This window comes from Panthera pardus, unplaced genomic scaffold (genome assembly GCF_024362965.1).
Source record: "Panthera pardus isolate Hobbes unplaced genomic scaffold, ASM2436296v1 HiC_scaffold_10, whole genome shotgun sequence".
Taxonomy (NCBI): Eukaryota; Metazoa; Chordata; class Mammalia; order Carnivora; family Felidae; genus Panthera; species Panthera pardus.
In genome coordinates, this window is record NW_026526655.1 from 44,244,757 (window position 1) to 44,264,047 (window position 19,291).

Below are 19,291 nucleotides of genomic sequence, written 5' to 3' on the forward strand. Positions count from 1 at the left end.
GGTGATTCACTGTGTTGTAATTATCACAACAAGCCTGCAGAGTAGATGTTATTATCCCTGCTGAAGTCAGACGCTCAATTTTAAGATTAATAACAGGCAGGGGCACCTGGGTGGCTTAGTCGGTTACATGTCCAACTTTGGCTCAGGTCGTGATCCCATGGTTCGTGGGTTCGAGCCCCGCATCGGGCTCTGTGCTGGCAGCTTGGAGCCTGGAGCCTGGAGCCTGCTTTGGATTCTGTAGTTCCCTCTCTCTCTGCCCCTCCCCCACTTCTCAAAAATAAATAGACATTAAAAAAATTTTTAAACTGACATTTCATTCACTGTTATGGGCTGAATTGTGTCCCCCTGAATTTCATATGTTGAAGTCCCAGGTCCTAACCCTCAGTACCTTGGAGTGTGACTATATAAGGAGATACGGCCTTTAAATACGTATACGTATCATTAAATACATATCATTAAATACGACATTTAAATGATATCGCGTGGGTGGGTCCTAATCCAGTATGACTGGTGTCCTGATAAGAAGAGAACAGAACAGGTCAGAGACAGGCACAGAGAGAAGGCCGGGATGAAGACAGCGGAAAGTTCCTCGGAAGAAATAAAACCTGCTGACATCTTGATCTTGGACTTTTAGCTTCCAGAACTGTTAAGGAAATAAATTTCTAGTTGTTTAAGCCATCCAATCTGGGGTGCTTTATTGTGGCAGCCCTAGCAAATGAATTCATGCACACCTATGAAATTAAGGATTTGGAATAAAAAGAAATTAAAAATGTTTTACTAGATCATCTTCTGGACGGTCAAATTCTTTATACTGAATATAGAGCACATGTTCAGAGTCCTAGAATATTCCTGAGCACTATGAGGTCTGGAAGTACAGAAGAATAGGGTGAAAAATGCTTCTCACTGAGATACAGATACCTAATGAGCATCTATAATGAAGAAGCTCAGAGACAACCTCATCACTTTCCTATTTCACAACAGGAAGTCAGTAAGTATAAAATTAGGCAAGAAATAAAGGCTATTTTAGAATAGGTGGTTGATATAAGTGAACTTCTCTATAAAGAGGATGAACACGATTGGTAGGAAGCAAATGCTTTAGCAGAAAACAACTACACCATGGAAAACCCAAATCACTTGTCAAACGTGTGACAAGTGTCACCTTGACAAAGTGCCCCTGCACCTTGATTCTGTATTTGAGCAAAATATAACAGGAGAAAAAAAGTGTTTATGACATTATAATTTCTTACACAACCACAATTCACAGTATTGGGAGGACAAATTGGTGGTTATTTTATAAAAAAACTAGTACTTTTTTGGGCTCCTGGGTGTCTCAGTTGGTTAAGCATTCAACTCGACTTCAGCTAGGATCATGATTTCACAGTTTGTGGGTTCAAGTCCCACATTGGGCTCTGCACTGACAGTGTGGAGTCTGCTTGGGATTCTCTCTCTCTCTCTGCCCCTCCCGTTCTCTGTCTCTCAAAATAATTAAAATAAACTTTTAAAAAATTATGAAAACAATATGATATCCTAGCTACTATTCAATATTATTGCTATCTTTTGAATTTGTTGTGAGATTGAATGTAAGTAAACCATATAGACACAAATAGTTAAGAAAAGGACATAAAAAATCAGCATCACCATTATTGTATTCTTCCTGGACAAAGGAAATGGCAGTCTCTCTCTAGAGACTTCAGGAAAGTGCTTATTTACTTCAAGGACCACTTGGATCATCAGAAAATGTATGTGACACAATGGGAACCTTTGAAACAAAGCAGCTGATAGAAACAAGATTCTATTATAAAACATGTTTCTCTGCAGCCTATCTGGTACAATGTTCTGCTTAGCTCTCTGTCCTCCAGCCACACAAATGCCAAATGGACCCACTGGGCTACTGTCCCAACCTATCCCTCAATATGACCTGATGTCCTACCCTTCCTTCTGATCTCACTCAATTCCTTTGTATGTGACCACAGCTGTTATCATGTGCCTCTCCTCATAATTCTTATCTCAGTTGTACCTGTGTGTCAACAACCTGGCTGTATGCTTCATGCGGGGTGAGATCAATCATGTAATATTGGCTAGGTTTTATCCCCAGTGCTTGGCACACAGTAGGCACTCAATAAATATTCAATAACTAGAGGGAAAATATAAATACTTTAAACAGAACATCACTCAACAAATATTTACTGAACACACTGTGCTAAGTGCCAGGGATACGGTGATGAACAAGATAGGAACTATGAAATATATTATGCTTATAATTTTATGTGTGTGTGTGTATGAGAGATAGGTATGTGAAAGAATGATTTGATTTATAAAAAAGACCTGGAACTAGGATGATTAAAAAAATGGATGTCCATATTTGTCACCATTTGTGATTAATGTTAATAGGCTATGGTTGAAGATAATATTAAGTCATTTCTGTGAACAAGCAATAGTTCAATGAACAGCTGTCTGTTGTTTGCTTATCTGAGGGCCTCCTGAAGCATCATGCAGTGAATCTTCAACACATGTGCACTAGCAGATAACAGGGTTCTTGGGTACCCACAGACCCATCTCACTAGAGGACTAAGAGTCAGCATACATGCCACAAAGCTCAAAGAATCAGTGGCACTCTCGTACCAAACACAGCACAGCCAAGGGGATCATCAATAGAGACACCAAGTCACCAAGCTCCTATCACTAAACAGGCGTAGCTGGCTACGGACCCATCCTTGTAGAACAGAGCATAAGAACCATATTGTATGTCCGAAGAGTGATTGAAGGAAAAAGACTATTCATTTACCTATGGTTTGTACAGCTACCAATACTTCCTTTTTTTTCTGCTAGAAAAAGTGAAGTCTGAGCCTCTGTTGGTGTTAAGTCATTCTTTATTTAGCTGCCTTCAAATATTTCCTCTCTCAGTGATTGATAAGCTAAGAGTATAATTATGGCAATCATCAGCTGGCTCACTGTGCTGGTTCCTGGCCATATTTACTCCTCTCTATTGTCCCTTTAGTTTATCTGTCTACTTTTTCTTAAGGTTGTGTGTATCTTAGGTAGAAAAATAAGGATGTTCAAAACAAAACAGAACCTTAATTAATGGAACCCAACTACTTGGAAGACACAATATGCTGTTTTGTTCTAGTTTCCATTTGGGTAAAAGTTAGATGACCAAACACACACACACACATGCACACACCCCATATAAGTTTTTGTTTAAAAATTTTCCATGAGATGACCTGAGGTATATATAAAATACAAATTCTATCATTTCCAAACAAGAATCATTGACATTTAATATAGCAGTTAATTTGAAAAAGGCCTCAAGAGTTTTAGTTGACCCTAAGCTAAATTTGAGGGAGTTAAACAAGTTCATCAAAATTCAGGCTGAAGGAGTATCATGACCAAACCAAAAGGAGATAACAGTCTCACTGTTCTTGACTTTGGCCAGACCACAGGAGGAAGTGGGAACAATTAAAGAGATCACTGGCAAAAAAGAAAGGAGCCAGAATAAGGAGGGGAAAGAATAGTGGGGAGTCTGGGATAAGATGCCCCGTGGAAAATCCATGAGAGAACTGGAGAGACAAAGCTGTATGAGGGACATTCATAAAGGCCTTTTCTGCTGAGGAGGGAAGGGGCTATGTTAACCCTAAGTCAGACCTGTGAGCAGTCAGTACAATAGAAATTGTTTTAGCTGCTAAGCAGAAACTAAGAAAATAAAGCATTCTCTCTTTTCAGCTGGATCTGATCCTGGACCGACCTGGGACTTCCAGCATAGGCATAGGAAACCTACCCAGTAGAAGGCAGAGCTGGTAGACGAAGAAACCCAGGTTCTGACTGCATCATATGAGCTCCGATTAAAGCTACCCCTACAGGTATCTGCTAGACTTTGCAGTTGGACAGTACATTCCTTGTTTTCCTTAAGCCCCTTTGAGTAAGGTTTTCTGCTTCCTCAAGTGAAAGAGTCCTAAGTGAGACAAGATCTTAGCTACCTTGTGAGGTAGCAAGTTCCACATCACTAGAAGCGGCCAAAGACTAAGTAACCATCTGCCGAGGATTAGGGGGAAAGAAATCTAAACTGGGCTCAAGCTAAGCCTATGTGATGGTATTAGTTTGCTAGCTCTACCATAACAAATACCTCAGACTGGGTGATTAAACAGCAGAATTGATTTTCTCACAATTCTGGAGGCTAGAAATCTAAGATCGAGGTATCAGCAGTATTAGTTTCTTCTAAGGCCTCTTTCCTTGGCTTGTAGATGGCTGTCTTCTCCTTGTGTCCTCACATGGTCTTTCTTCAATGTGTGCCTGTGTCCCAATCTCCTTTTCTCATAAGGACACCCATTATATTAGACACTGGTCTACGCTAATGACTTCATTTCAACTACCCTTTAAATTTTTTTAAATGTTTATTTTTGAGAAAGAGAGAGATAGCCCAAGTGTGGGAAGGCAGAGAGCGAGGGGGACAGAGGATCCGAAGCAGGCCCCACGCTGACAGCAGAGAGCCCAACATGGGGCTCAAACCCACAAACCACATGATCATAACCCAAGTCAAAGTCAGACGCTTAACTGACAGAGCCACCCAGGTGCCCCTCAACTTAACTACCTCTTTAAAGACCCTGTCTCCAAATGCAGTCACATTCTGAGGTATTAGAGGTTAGGAGTTCAGTATATGAATTTGGGGGAGGGGACACAATTCAGGCCACAAAAATGATCTCCAAGGTTACTTAGAATTCCAACAAAATTTAGTAAAGAATGCCGTGTTTTACTCAAGAGCTATTTATTCCGTGGATCAGAAATAAAATGTATGATTCCAGTGGTAGCTGCCCTGGGCTTCTGAAGTCAGCATGAGGCTGCACCCTTAGAAAAAAATTGTTAGCAGTTTGTACAACCCAATCCAACTATATTTATTCATTTATGTTATCTAGGGGACTGCTATTTACTTTTCCAGTGGTTGATGTAGAGTGAAAGGCTTTGACAAACAGTGCTAATTAATACGTTTTTACAACAGGCAGCATGGTGGGGCCTAGGCTGCACCTTGTCTGAAGTGATGTCATCCAGGGCACAGACATACTGGCAGTAGACTTTTCTCAGGAATGGTCATAACTGCCTTCACTAGCATTAAATAAAATGCAAATAAAATAAAATGCAAACATCTCAGCAAGGGCAGCCAAGTCTTTTACAAATTCGGAGCCAGTACATGGATAAATGTCCAAGTTTTATAGTTCTAACTTCCATTCAAATCTACTGGCCTTCCAGAAAGAAAATCCTCTATACAGATCCACTATCATAAATCACATTGCCCATCTCTGACCAGACAGTCTGTTGTCATGGCATCGTCTGGATGAGTTTGCATGAATGGCAGTGTGCACATTTCTGATTTCTCAGCAAAACCCATTCAGAGTCTGAGTCCTTGCAGGGGTGGGCAGGGAGCAGTGAGGTCTGATGTGTGGTTTTTCACATACTAAAACCAACCACAGTAGAAAGTTAGATCATTAGAGTCAGAACTCAAAGAAGCCACAGCCATTAAGTCCAACCGTCTTATAAAGACAAGGAAATAGAGGTCCAGACAGGCAGAATGGGGGCCTCAAAATCCATTAGCCAGTGAAAGTCAAGGTCCCTGCTCCCTTGCCCTTTGGCTCTTTTGCTAGATAACAACAATGTGCTGTGTTCCTACTCCAGGGTTCCTACATGAAGTCAGACCTAGACTTCTTCACAGGGACTGAAGAAACGCCTGTGGATTGGACCAGTAACGACAGGGCCTGGTGACGCTAGTGTGGTTATGCCTATGGTATGGTATGGTTACCATACCATAGCTATGGTAACAGCTATGCGTTTGGATCAAGGAAGTGGGATATATGTTTGAGTTGACTTTAGAAGACAGTTAACATTTTAAACTTTGATGAATCATTAAGAGGAATGGCATAAGAGGAAAGTAGTAAAGCAAATGCCAGTCAACAGCTGCCCAATATCCTGGATCAAAAAAGAAAAGTTAAGAGGAAAATTTTGTTATGAGATAAAATGGGTCAAAAACCTATTTCTCCTGAGGTAGCCCCAGAAAGTTCAGGTGTCAATGCTACGGCAGCACACAAGGTGAGCCAGGATTTCTGTCCCCAAGCAGACAGACTTTGAAACCAAATAATCAGAAATTGACTATCTGGCTTGGGCTGGGTAAGAAACAGAAATTAGGGAGGGGCACCCCCACACACACACACCCCTAACAGGATTGTAAGGGGAGAGCAAAGACAGGGGCTAAGAGTCTCCATCTTGTGTAGGTCCAACCACCGACTCAGGCTGTGTTCATCAACACTTCAGGTCTCTAGACCCGCCTGGGAGGTCTTTGAGATGGGCTTAGCCCACCAGGGGGTTGAAAGTTGCCCGGATCTTTTCCTTTCCTTGATCCCTAAAGTAGCTCCACAGAACCCACTGTGAAGAGTCAACTACTCTACCTACCAACACTGAATTTGAGCTATCTCCCTCTCTTTCTCTCTTTCTTGAACTTTCACTAGCTTTCAGACTTAATTCAATGTAATCCCAACTCACAATGCTAAACACTTTCCCTGAAGTGAAAATTAGGTTATGGGTTTTTCAAGAAAGAACAAAAAAATACAATTTCAGTAAACTCCTGCCCCAAACTTGTCAATTAATACATTTTTATGACTAGAAATTTTGTTCCATTTTTTTCAAAATAGGAAACTGTAACTGAATATTAGATTCTGTCCAAACCCACTCCTCTTCCCCCTCTTTTGTGACATTAAGGAAAAAAGACCATCAACCTCAGTGGCCTTGAGACCTCTGCTTACTGCAGGCCCCTCACCATGCCTAACCCTTCATACTAGTATTTCTATAATGTTCTCCAATTCTTTAGCATTTTTCCCACTTACTATCTCATTTGTTCCTGCCAATAATCTTCTGAAATAGGAAGGGCAAGAGTTCTCATGAATCCTATCTTGCAGCTGAAGAAATCAAGGCCCTGAAAGGTGAACCAAGTTGCCAGAGTCACAAAACTAAACAAATCGCAGAACCAAGACTCAACTTGAGGACTTCTGCTGTCAAATCCTACACCCTTCCCATAGTCAGCAGACCTCCTCCACCCTGACCATGAGGATTGGAGGCAAACAGAGAAATTGAAAGGGTACTCTTTTACACATACACACACACACACACACACACACACACACACACACACCAATGACCATTCTACCTTAAAAATCTTGTTTCACAAAAATTTGCTGTGATATTCTACTTGCATTTGAAACATACTAGATTTCTAACAAAATCTTGTTGATAGAACTAAGAATAACTTAATAGTAATAACTTAGTAGTAACGAAAGAGTATTCATAATTAAGAGTAACTTGGTTAAGAGTAATCAAGTAATAATGAAACTAGTCTTCATCTACTTTGATGGATGCCAACATTATTATCTGATTCACTGAAAAGAGTATGGGATCTACCAGCCAGAGACCTGGGCTGAGTCCCCACCCCACCATTCAGAAGGGCAGACCTTGGGCAATCATAGCAAATCTGTTCCTTCTTAGTCATGCATGGTGGATCTGCCCATCCAACCAATGTGAATGCCACCAGGAATGGAGTACACATGCAGAAAAAGAAGTTTACCACTGCTTGACTCACTCTCACAGTCATCCCAATGTTAAGCCACACATCACTCCTACTCCAGTATCCTCTGACTCTTAGAATCTTTGGGAATCCCAGCCCTCTCTATCCTTCTCAGGCTCTCCTTGCTCTGTTAGGACATAGGTCTTAGTCACCTCAGGCTATCATAACAAAATACTACAGAATGGGTGGCTTAAACAAGAGAAATCTATTTTCTAACAGTTCTGGAACATGGAAATCTGAGAACAGGGTGCCAGCACTGTTGGATTCTGCTGAAAACCCTCTTCCTGACTTGCAGATGGCCACCTTCTCACTGTGTCCTGCCATGGTGGAGAGAAAGAGCCAGAGCAAGCTCTCTAGTGTCTCTTCTTATAAGGGTACTAATCCCATCATGAAGGCCCCACCCTGATGATTTCATATAACCTTAGTCACCTCCCAAAGGCCCCATCTCCAAATACCATCACACTCGGGGTTAGGGCTTCAACATATGGATTTCAGGGTGGACACAATTCAGTCCATAGCAACAGGCTTCTCTGTTCTTTTTTTTTTTTTTTTTAATTTTTTTTTAAGGTTTATTTATTTTTGAGACAGAAAGAGACAGAGCATGAGCAGGGGAGGGTCAGAGAGAGAGGGAGACACAGAATCTGAAACAGACTCCGGGCTCCGAGCTGTCAGCACGGAGCCCGACGCAGGGCTCGAACTCACGGACCGTGAGATCATGACCTGAGCCGAAGTTGGACGCTCAACCGACTGAGCCACCCAGGCGCCCCTGGGCTTCTCTGTTCTTAATACCCATGTTCTCTGACACAATTAGGAACCTACCCTGGGGCTCCATGAACCCTGGCTGCAGGTTCTCAGGTGCTCCACCCCAGGCCCCCAGGGAGTCAACATGTCTTTTCCACCAATGGAGGTTATCCGGCTCTCATCAAGCCACTGTAAAATGAATATAACAAAACTTAACTGTTTTGTCAAGTGGCTATAACAATAAAAATATTTATGAAAACTGTATAAATTGTAAAGCCTACAATATTATTTCCATTTATTTTTATTGGTGATCTAGAAATCAGAAATGGAAATAATGATTTTCTAATGTAGTCTAATTAGGAAACTGAGAATAAAATGGTTCCCTCTAAAAGATACAAGAATCTGTGGAATAAAGTATATTCCAGTTATCAGTGGCATTCCTCAGTTAAGGCAATAAAAAATAATTTTACCTTCAGGCATGTGTATTAAAAAATAGTAATTGATTTGTTTGCTGGTCTTGATTTGCTTTCTTAGTTTAAATTGCACTTATCAAGTAAGCCCTAAGCACAAAAAATCACACCTAAGCCATTAGGCTATTTGGGGCATCATATTCCCTCCAGTACTATGTTTCTCCAGTCCCATGGAAATGCAGGGGCCACCATTCCTAAGGGTGAATAGTGGCTCACTCTAGGATGAAGGCCTTGAGTTATGAGTGAATAACATCAAGAGAACATTAGAGAAATAATCATCAAGACTTCAGGTTCTGACTTTAGGATATAATTTTCATCCCCATCTTAGAAGCACTGAGTTTGCCTCTTTTCAATAGTCCTGCTCTATGGTAGGCACTGCTTCCAGAAGTAACACTGATAGTAACACGTTCCTTATTTGGGGTAAATGGTTTTCCAAAATGGATCTACTAGCTGAAGGGAAGTAGAGAAGGAAGATGGTTACAGAAAACTGAAATCATGGGATGGAGCTAGTTGTCCTACTTACATGCCAGTCAGTGTTCCTCAAAAGACCTCTCTCCAGCCTCCTCCTCTCTTCCAAGATCTAGACTTACAAATACAACAGTGGGCATCTCCACTGTCTCAGAGGCTTCACACAAGGTCCATACTCCAGTATCCTCTCCCCACCTCCCTGGGTTCCCTTCCTTGGTGGGTAGCACCACCACCTATGTGGTATCTAGCTCACAAAATAACTTCTCCCTTGCTCCAGCTACAGTAAATCCTGCCCAAAAGAACTTTCAGTTTTACTTGCTTTATTCTTTTCCCATTCCCAATGTCTTAGGTGCCTAAGTTAACATTTCCGTAGCACCCAACACTTTTGTTTGTTTTATGGTCTTCCACACTATGTGAGCCCCCATGATAGAGGTGCTGTGTCTATCTTGTTCAACATTGTATCCTAGAACAGGATCTGGTCTTTAATAAAGCCTTCTTTTAAAAAAACATTGAGTGAACATAATATTTGTGAATTAACTCTATATGATACACAGCCATCATGAGAAACATTAGTTTTTTCCACTTATATTCAGTGTGAGTTTTATATTACTCTGATCCTCACACTACTGAAAGGCAGCTAATCTGGAGAAATGTGAATTTCATCGGGGGTAAAAGGAATAATTTGAGAGAATGGGGCATTTTAGAGGAATGGAGGTCTTACCAGGAAGATAAAGGAAGGTACCTGAAACAGGTGAAAAAATTGTACTGACACTGGTCATCCACAACAGAAAAGAAGAAGACTGAGAGGTAAGACTGGGTTGCATAAAGGGGCAATACTTGCCACTCTAAGTCTGTGCCCATGAATCTATAAAGTAGCTGAGATCATGAGCTTTGGGATCTGAATGGCTTGGGTTTGAATCTTACCTCTGCTGTTAACTAACTGTGTCACCACGGGCAACTTTTTAACTACTCTGAACCTTTCCTCTTTGAAATAGACCTACCAATGCTTAACTCACAAGGCCACTAAAAGAGTTAAATGAGGGTGTGGCATAGAGTATTTAGCACATGCCTTCGTAAGCACTTTTCTATAATAAGCACTCAAATGGTAGCATACCAACTATTATTATTTTTGTAGTATCATCCTATAATTATATTTTTGTTAAAGTTGGAGATTTTTAAATGTTTAATGTTTATTTTTTGTTTATCCTCTAGATTGCATGGCTATTCTGAATTGTGAAGTTGCTAAAAAAAAAAAAAAAAAGAAAGAAAAAAGAAGAAAAAGAAAACCCCACAAAAACTCAAAACCTTCATCTGGATTGGTGGAGGGCATTAAATCAACAAAGGTAGTGCATGGATTACCAGTTTATGACTCAAGAAGAAAACAACTTATAATTTCTCTGTAACTCAGAGACTGAAGTAAATTGGGACCCTTCTAAAGTAGAACAAGGTAAATAATGATGATAAATTTACCACTCATATAGATATTTTTAAAAAACACAAAAGCAGAAATCTGTTCATATCACCACTTGCTCAAACTCGCCAATGGCTCCCACTTCTCTTAGATGTGTCACATGCTATCCTTTAATGTGGTCCTCAAGGCCTTGCAGGATCCCTGTCCACCTTGCTGACTTCCTGTTAGTCCTCACTCTCACATTAGGCCATTCACACTTGTGGTTTCCTCGGTGCCCCAAATCTTCACTGGGTGGCTTCTATTCAGGACTCTACTCAAATGTCACTTCTTCAGAGAAAGTCACTTCTCCTAGCCCACCCAAGCTAAAACAGTCTCCTCTACTCAGTCACTCTGTGAACCCTCATCCTGTGTTATTTTTGCCATATATTACTCATTATCCTCAGAAATAAAATAATCTGTTAACTGCTTATTGTCTACCCCAACCGTATGTTAGTTCCTTCCATGAGGAGCCTGTGTTTATCTTACTACACGCTTGATATAGCTCCAGGGTCTAGGAAAGTCTCTGTCATCTAGTATGTGCTTAATAAATACTTGTTGAAGGAGTCAATTAATAATAACAGTAACAATACGACCTACTGTTTATAGTTGAGCACTTAGCATTGCTATCCATTATGTCATTTAATCTTAATCACAATGCTATGAAGCTAAGTACAATTATTAACCCCATTTTATAAATGAGGAACCTAAAAGGCTTAACAAAGCTAAATTGCTGCTTAACCAAGGTCAGACATACAGTAAGTGTGAGATCTGAACCTAGGTCATGCACACACACACACTCCCTATAGGTAGACTGGCAAAAAGAAGAACAAAAGGAAACAGGATAGCTACCAGACTACCCCACAATTCTACCAGGGCTTGAAAAGGTGACTGAAGTCAAGGCTAGACCAATTTGCTCCCTTCTCTTTCTCATTCTTCTAAATGGAATGAAATGTCTGGCCAACATTCCACAGTCACAGCCAAGGACTATGGCCAACACTTCATCCATGAGGATTCCTCATGGTACCCAGTGGTCAACTTCAAAACACCGCGGCATGGTTCAAAGATACAGTACCTAGACAAATGTAATAACATTTACTCTTTTTGAAAATGTCTGAGCTTCAATCTGTGGATTATCTTTTTCAGGAAAAGTTAACAAATTACTGTTTGTCTGCTTATAGATTACTATTCAGAGATGCTATTTTCAGCAGAGAAAAGGTGAAGAAAAGACGCTTACTACTTCAGCAATAAGAACGGAGCAGTATTCTTCCTTCCAGTTGGAAAGGCTTTGGAGAGGTATGCTTCGTAGTAAACTTCTAAGAAAATTTCTTTTCTTATCCACTCTTGAAAGTATCCTACACAATTATATAATTGCAGTCTGGTAAATATTTCCATGGAGAAGTAGAAATATAATTAGTCAGATTACTTAGATTTTTGACTGCACACAAAAAAAGGCAGTAAATGGGCACTGTATGACTCAAAATAATTAAACTGCTGGTACAAACACTCATACTTGGGCTTACTGCCTGTAATAAACTGTATGGTCTTTGGGATTTCACTTGTCTTTTTGATACCTTAATTTCTTTTTGTATATAAAGAAATGTACTTGCTACCCAAAACATGGTTGTTGGGCAGTTTGATATTAATTCCCAATAAGATAGTATAAATTTGCATCTGATCTCATTTGAAAGACCTGAGGCCATGATACTTATATAAAATACACTTTTAGTCATTTATATATATGCTACTTAGGAGTAAACACATGGGCAATGTACATATCAGGGGCACAAATTCTCAATGTTTGACATATTGGTATATAATACGTGTCTATAAAATATATACAGTTACACTAACACACAATTCTATATAAGTATAATTATAATGATTCACTATAAGTAGACAAGCTTTCAGCTGTTTTCCAACAGAAAATCCAGAAAAAACCTGCAAGGTATATATCTAGCACCAGGAATGGAAAATTATGAGTATTTTTCCATATTTTCTTTAAAAATTAAATATTATGGATAAAGTGGAGGTTCCTCTTGTCCTCTTTGTTCCCCATCCCAGTCACCTCCTTTCTACATCCTGTCCAGGGCTAATAGGAATTTGAAATATATTTTTCCTCTCCAAATTTAAATGTCTTTTGATATAGATATACCCATAAAAATATGTGTAGCTTTTATTTTTTTTTAAATATTTTTAATGTTTATTCATTTTTGAAAGAGAGAGAGAGAGACAGCGTGCCAGTGGAGGAGGGGCAGAGACACACACACACACACACACACACACACACACACACACAGAATCTGAAGCAGGCTGCAGGCTCTGAGCTGTTAGCATAGAGCCCGAATCTGGGTTGAACTCATGAATGGTGAGATCCTGACCTGAGCTTCATGAAGTCAGATGCTTAACCGACTGAGCCACCAAGGCGACCTTAAAATACGTGTAGCTTTTAAAATGCATTGTGAAGGGGCTCCTGGGTGGCTCAGTCTGTTACGCGTCCAACTTCGGCTCAGGTCATGATCTCACGGTCTGTGAGTTCGAGCCCCGCGTTGGGCTCTGTGCTGACAGCTCAGAGCCTGGAGCCTGCTTTGGATTCTGTGTCTCCCTCTCTCTCTGCCCCTCCCCCACTCATGCTCTGTCTCAGAAATAAATAGACATAAAAAAAAAATTAAAAAATAAATAAATAAAATGCATTGTGAAGATATGCATAAATGTACCAAACTATGTATCATTCTGAAACTTGCTTTTTCCCCATTCAATATATTTCTTAAAGATTTTATTTAATGTTTATTTATTTTTTAGAGACAGAGAGAAAAAGAGAGAGCCGGGGAGGGGCTGAGAGAGAGGGAGACACAGAATCTGAAGCAGGCTCCAGGCTCTGAGCTGTCAGCATAGAGCCCTATGTGGGGGTTCACAAACTGTGAAATCTTGAACTGAGCCGAAGTTGGACGCTTAACCAACTGAGCCACCCAGGCACAACCCCCCATTCAACATATTTTTGAGAGCTTTCCATGTTGGCATATTGATTTAGTCCATTCCTTTTACCTTTTGCATAGGCTTCTATCTTATGACTATACCATATTGAACATATTTATTCTCCAGTTGATAGATATTTAGACTCTCTTTTCCACTGTTAGAAAGCTGCATAAGCAAGTAAGTGTCCATGTACATGTCTTTCTGCATGTGTTTAAGTTTTTCCAGATAAGGCTATACCTTAAAATGCAATTTTCATTTTACAGAAAATGTCTCACTTGAGCACCCCAGGGGCTGCAGAACTGGTCCCACAGTGTGGTCTAGGTAATGAATTTGCACGAGCGGTGTTTACTCTTGCTGGTGCACACCCTGACAGACATCACCTCAGCCTGTGAGATTGCAGGGGCAGGAGGCTGTCCACAACCACAAGTTACAGCTCATACAGAGTGAGTTCTGTTCTCTTTAACTTAGTGAGCACCTGGGTCAACCCAGCCACCAGAGGTAGAAGAGAAAATAAACCAAATATGACACCAATAAATAAAAGTCCTGGATTCACTTACACTACCTTACCATAATGGCCTTTGTTCTGAACTATGAATGGCTCAATTATCAGTAATGCTGTTATTAACAAGTCAGCCTGGTAGCTATAACATGGTAATATATTTCTTTGCAGAGTTGCTCTTTTCAAGGGACTATAAAAAGCAAATTACTCCCTTTCAACTCTTGATCGTAAGTTCTACTTTTGAGATTCTATAGCTCACAGCTTTTTAATAATGAGAATCTATACTTGCTTGTAACAGCTCTAAAAGGCTTTTCCTATAAAAATGGATATCAATGTCTTTGAAGGTAAAGTGGGAGAGAAATAGAAAAAATAGAAATCTATCACATATAAATAATGAGTTACAATTATAATCACTCTGTATGTCAGCTATTACAGAAATGGTAGCTTATACTTACCAAACCCTAAAAAATGGCACCAGAGAGTATATAAACAGTCTATAGTCATAAAATGGGGAGGGGGAGGCGGAGAAAAACTCAGTTTGATCAAAATGTTTTTGAAAAGAGTGTTAGTTTTGAAAATTTTGAAAACCACAAACATTTGGGCTTTGCAGGCTTAATGACCTGTACACTTGTGATACTGTGCTAAGCCCCTGCGTTTTTGTCATAGTCAATGGCTCTTGTATAAGCAACATGATATAGCCGAGGATTGACCAAGTAATAATTTTAAAAAATCAACTGAACTCCTAATATATGCCAGCCACTGTGCTAAGCACTTGCCCTACTTTATCTCATTAGTCTTCATTAAAAGAAATAAAAACAACAATTAAGATGTAGGTACTAAAAGTATCCCTATTTACAGATGACAAAACAGAGATGCTAAAACTTACATAACTTGTCCACAGCCACACAGTTCCAAAAGGCGAAGCCGGGCTCTGAAACCAGGCAATGGGACTCTAAGCCTGTGTCTGGAACCACTATGTGGCAGTGCCTTTCATGAATAAGGACAAGAAGAAACCATCCCCTCCCCTCGAGAGAACAGCATTTCCTTTCTCTACTTTTCTTTCTTTCTATTTCTGCTCCTTACATTCCTCTCCCTTTATTTTTCTCTCTTCCTTGTTTATGTTTTAAGTCCACTTATAAACACTCATAGAGGGTGCCTGGCTCAAGAGATGGGATTGGAGAAGAGCTCAGAAGGTCATTTCCTCCTAAAGCAAGATGGAAAAAGGTTACAGTGAATACCATACCGCACACTACCCCAGCACAAAATATTCTTAAGCATGAGAATACACACTTTAAGCTATAGAGCATAGACCAACATTTCAATAAGAATAAATCTTGGAGACCACTGTAATTGACTTTCCTCAGCCCATTTCTCTTCTTTGACCACAAAATTTCCTTGCTGATCTTATCTGTGTTCACAGTTTCAACTGTCCCAAATCGGTATCCCCAATCCTAAACTTGGAGATACAGCTTAAGCTTCAGGCTTGGAATAATCAACTCTCTGTTAGACATTCCCAAATAGATGTTCCAATTTCAAGCCCAATTATGATTCAGATTGCATTGCCCCGAATCTGCATCTCCTTCCTGAATTTCCTGTTGGATTTAGAGGAACCACTAAACTGGACACTGGATACCCAAACTGGAAACATGGGGAACTCTACTTTATTTCCCACATACAAACCATTCTGTTAATTTTACCTCCCAAATCCATCCCTTCCCTCAATTTCTGTTGGTGCTGCTGTAGTTCAGGTCTGTATCATTTCTCCCTGTTCAGCTCTCCCTTGGACTATTTTAAGAACCCTCTCAGTGGGTTCCCTGCTTCAAAGTTACCTACTGCTTTGCAAGTAAATAAAAATCTATGACTCTCCCCTGCTCTGAACCTTGCAGTGATTCCCTACTGCCTCCAGGATAAAGTTTGCATTCCTAATCCCAGCACCCACCTGGCCTCGAATCTCCCAGTCCTTTCAGTGGTAGGCCCTACATGCCATGAACCTGCAGTTCTCTAAGCCTAAATAGCCGTTCCGCTAAACTGAACAAATATGCAGGGTTTTGATCTTTAAATAAGAGAAATACTTGCTCCTGTAGAGAATGTATTACTTAACTACAAATTTACTGTGAAAATTAAGTCTCCTTTAAAAAATGAGAAGACAGGGGCACCTGGGTGGCTGCGTTTGCGCCCCACGTCAGACACTGCACTGACATTCGGGAACCTGCTTCAAATTCTCAGTCTCCCTCTCTCTGCCCCTCCCTCGTGGCGTTGGTCGGTCGGTCTCTCTCTCTCTCTCCCAAAAACATGAACATTGAAAAAAATGAGAAGAGAAAAAAGTTGCTTAATGTCCACACTCTTTTTTGCATTTTCACCAAGAACTGCAAGGAAGTGTTGAGAAGCCCAGTCTGGTGAGGGAACTCAGGCAGCCTCTGGCAGGCCCATGGTGGAAGGCTGACGGGAATGGGCATGTTAGCAGGGGTCAGGGCCACCCATGGTGGTGGGCTACAGGGAGGTACAGCAGCTCTGAGAGACGCTGCCTGACAGGGCACAGGGGTCTTCAGAGCTGAGGAGAAAGACTGAGAGTCTGGGGGGCAGGGTAGAGACTGAAGAGGGCTGTGCGGAGAGCCACAATGGCTGAGCACTGATCTGCCTCTGAGGAAAGTCCCCAAAGCTGGGAAAGATCCACCTGAAAGGACCGAAGAGAACAGTTACCAAAACTCACAGAAGACACTGCAGGAGCTAAAAAGAAGGAAATGCCCTGGATTTTTTCCCTTCCTCCCTCCCTCCCGCTAGTCCTCCACTTGTGCCTCTCACCAGCTTGGTGGTTAGCAATCTTGGTCACACGATGAAATCAACCAAAACCAACCAGGGAACTTGAAGAAGTGTGAATGCCTGGGTTCACCCTAGGGAGCCGTAAGAGTGCAGCCTGAGCAGCAGGAGTCCTGAAAGCATTCCTCCTATGTCTGCTGGTTGAGAACTACTGGATGGGCTGAACCCACGCAGAAGCCAGGAGACCAGGTCCTGGGAGAAGCAGCCTGCAGAAATCAGCACCCTGCCACGGAGGGTGAGAATAGGATCTGACAGCCAGCAGATCTAGACTTAGCTAATATAATGGTAGAACAAGGGAGAGGAGAAGCAGCGAAACTTAAGTAAATAAACACGATCTTCTCTAAATCCTTCAAAGGCAGGCTCGAATTCCGCCTCCTCTGTGAAGGCTTCCCCGAGCACCCCACCTCGACAGTAGTGTTTCCTCCTTATAATGCTGATTGCTGTTCCTCCAATGACAAAACTTCACGTCCTATGTCCTGTGTCCTCAGCTGGTAGCCCAGCGTCTTGTTCTCTGTTCTTGGTCTTCTTGCACCAGGAAAACCTGTGCTTTCTTCCTCTTGCTGTTTGCTTCTTTCCCAAGCTGACTGGCTAGCTCGTTGGGATACTTAGCTACTATTAAGTAGTAATTAATGGCTAAGCATGGTTAATCTATAACCCCTTCCAAATGACATTTGAATGGCAAAACTGACCTTGAGTGCAAGAATTTTAGGGCAAAGTCAGAGTTGATTGAGTAGATTTTTGTATCCCTTAAAATTTAAACAAATTTAAATCAAATAACATACGTGATGGCCTAATACTGGATAGCAATGATTTACAAATTTATAAATGATTAATTGCAATGTATTTTGATCTCAGCTCTACTCACAGCTGTTAAAACATTCAGCAGCATAAATGTATCCTTAAGATACATTTATATTTCTAGTTAAAGAAGTCTAGTTATCACCTTTACATAAATTAGCCTAGAAATATACTTGCTGTAAATTCCAAAGTCATGTGATTTCACATCAAAAGAAATTTACCTCTTTTAGTGGAAATAGTCAGCATTATCCTATTTGCCTGAGAAAGCTACTTTCCAGAGAAGAACAAAATCCAAGATCAAAACCAGAAATCACTTCTGTGTGTGTGTGTGTGTGTGTGTGTGTGTGTGTGGTTAGACTGATAGTTTATCCCCTGAAAAACTGGACCCAAACTGTGTAACTATTAAAATGCTAAGTACTTCAAAAGTGGACATGTTATTTTATTATATTTTACAATATTTTTCTTCTAATGTTTATTTATTTTTGAAAGAGAGAGAGACAGACAGAGTGAGAGTGGAGAAGGGACAGAAAGAGAGGGAGGCACAGAATCTGAAGCAGGCTCCAGGCTCTGAGCTGTCAGTACAGAACCTGAAGCAGGGCTTGAACTCACAAACTGTGAGATCATGACCTGAGCTGAAGTTGGGCACTTAACAGACTGAGCCACCCAGGTGCCCCTGGACATGCTATTTTAAAAAACTGTTTTCTGGTATGATATTTTTCTTCATTATGAATCTATATTAAAAAGTTGTGGAAAATCCACTTTGGGCTACATTAGGGTATTTATCATCTTTATGGTGGTTCAGACTCCTAAAAACAAACAATAAGACAGTCAGAGTATTGAAAAAAAAACTATATGTGCATACATAAGAGCCACAGGGAGATCCCTCCTTATGATCCTATAAGGAATACATAAAAGACTATCAATTCATAGAAACATAATCTCTTTGTCAACTATTGACTGTATGGCAGAATTCCAGTGAAATGTTTACAACTGTCATCATCACACTTTCAAGCCCCCAAATCTCAATCACCACCACCTGACTGGGCTCCCCAAATTCTCATCAAAAGAAACATATCTGTTTACTTGAACAGTGAGCATAATCTCGCTACAGCTATTAGGATCTTACAAAAGTAGTGAGGATAATACATTTAATGGACAGAATCAAAACCCAAAAGAGGTAAATGACCACAAATTAATGAATGGAATCCCAGGAGACTCTTGGGGGCAGCAATGTGACCACAAGAGCCTTTTTCTTCCATCACATCATTAAATAAGAAAAGGAAGATGTTTTCTGTACATAAAACCCAGAAAATTAAGGTTAACTGAGCTGTAGGTTTTTAAGTAATAAGTAACTAGTAATGCTCAGGAAAAAAGGAAACACAACTAAAAATGCTCAGGAAATACAAGGGTAAGTTTCATGTAATTACCAAAATTAGTAGTAAATCTCCCAGGATTTTATCATGAAAATATACACCTTA

At 40.5% G+C, this 19,291-nt stretch overlaps 2 protein-coding genes across 6 annotated transcripts in view; one reads left to right on the forward strand and one right to left on the reverse strand.

Moving 5' to 3' along the window:
* Window positions 1-19,291, forward strand: part of NEMP2 (nuclear envelope integral membrane protein 2) — a 143,680-nt gene that overhangs the window by 60,894 nt on the left and 63,495 nt on the right. For both annotated transcript variants that reach the window (XR_008423680.1, XR_002083757.2), the window contains exons 9-11: window positions 3,721-3,857; window positions 10,489-10,723; window positions 11,905-12,019. The gene's annotated coding sequence lies outside the window, so the exon portion shown is untranslated. The remainder of the gene's footprint in view (window positions 1-3,720; window positions 3,858-10,488; window positions 10,724-11,904; window positions 12,020-19,291) is intronic.
* MFSD6 (major facilitator superfamily domain containing 6) overlaps window positions 1-19,291 on the reverse strand; it is a 78,103-nt gene that overhangs the window by 29,101 nt on the left and 29,711 nt on the right. The window lies entirely within an intron of this gene.